Source organism: Octopus bimaculoides, chromosome 15, assembly GCF_001194135.2.
Source record: "Octopus bimaculoides isolate UCB-OBI-ISO-001 chromosome 15, ASM119413v2, whole genome shotgun sequence".
Lineage (NCBI taxonomy): Eukaryota > Metazoa > Mollusca > Cephalopoda > Octopoda > Octopodidae > Octopus > Octopus bimaculoides.
In genome coordinates, this window is record NC_068995.1 from 32,980,777 (window position 1) to 32,982,278 (window position 1,502).

Genomic DNA, 1,502 nt, shown 5'->3' on the forward strand with positions numbered 1-1,502 from the left:
CTCCATCTTTCGGACTTACGCTAGACAGCTCGCTTACATCTACATAACAACGTCCCAACAACTATACTCACACACACACAGAAGCTGTAACAACAAGAGCTAAAGATATATATATTTACCACCTGAATAAAGTGTTGTTTAAGTTGATAGTCCGGAGTTCAGCGTTCCGTTTATATTCTTTAATTTTATATAGGAAAGTCAGGTATACATCTAATGATGTATAACCAACTTTCCTATAGGCTCATCCCCAGTTCTTCAACACAAGGCAGGACTGAAGTCAATTCCTTAACCCATGAGTAAAGGAAAAACACTGCAGTCCTAAGATGAAGGGAACCACCTTCAAGCCATATATCTTTCCTCACTGACACAGACTCCATGCATCCTTGGCGAGTGCATCGCCAATACATATTCCCACCACGTTTTATTGTATTCATAAAATGCTTCTTCGTTTTGCATAATTTTCTTTTGGGTATCATGCTGATATTACTACCATCTTCAAGTCTTCAGGAAACATACCCACGCATAGTTTATTTGTTTGGGTATGCTGAACGTTTCAGGCCCAGGCCATTTCTGAAGTATGTTAGTCCGGTTGTTTTGGATTTGTATGGGAGGTCATCAGGAGGAGAGTACTTCCTGAAGAGCTCACAGCTGAAACTTATGGTGTTACCTCTTCTCTTTTCAGCACTAGGTTTATCTATTTGTTTTTGCTGCTGTTATTTACAGCTGTAGTCTAACAGAGACTATAAGATATTTGAAGGCTATCTGCACTCTACCCTCTACCTCCTTCGTCACTTCTTACGTAGAGCCAGCCGATGAAGTTTCCAGTTGATGTGAAGATCTTGCAGATTTTAATGTTTATGGAGTGAATTTCCTCTCCAAATCAGTCAAGTATTCCATATGTTGGTGTTTGCACTGATATTGCGAAGGTATTGTAGGATATTGCCTCATTGTAAGAGGAGTGTTCCGACTACCATATTTTTCTCTGTCTGCTGTGGTATTTTCAGATCATTCTATTTTTATTTACAACACCCTCGTATGATATGTTTTCATCAATGTCTAGGTATTTGTAGTATTCTTTGTGTGGAACAGGAGAGATAGAGAGACTGTTGATGCATAGGTTTTGGGTTTAGAGTACTGATTTTTCACGTTCAACATTCGAATACAAACATTTCGAACGTATGTATGTATGTCATTCAGTTTATTTTAAGATTTCTTGCCAATAGAGAAAGAATCGGTTTAGAAGGCTCCTTCATTAGAATTTCAACATCAACAACAGGGTATTTTTGTATGTATGTATGTATGTATGTATGTATGTATGTATGTATGTATGTATGTATGTTTTATGTATGTATTCTCATGCATATAGTTGCATATCTAGACATGCTCATATATATTTAAATGATAAACTTCTAGAAAGTTTTACTGATTTTTACAGTTCCAGTGATGGATTGGATTTGTAGTCTTCGAATTAGCTTTCTCCTTTCCAGTGTTGAGAAGCCTAA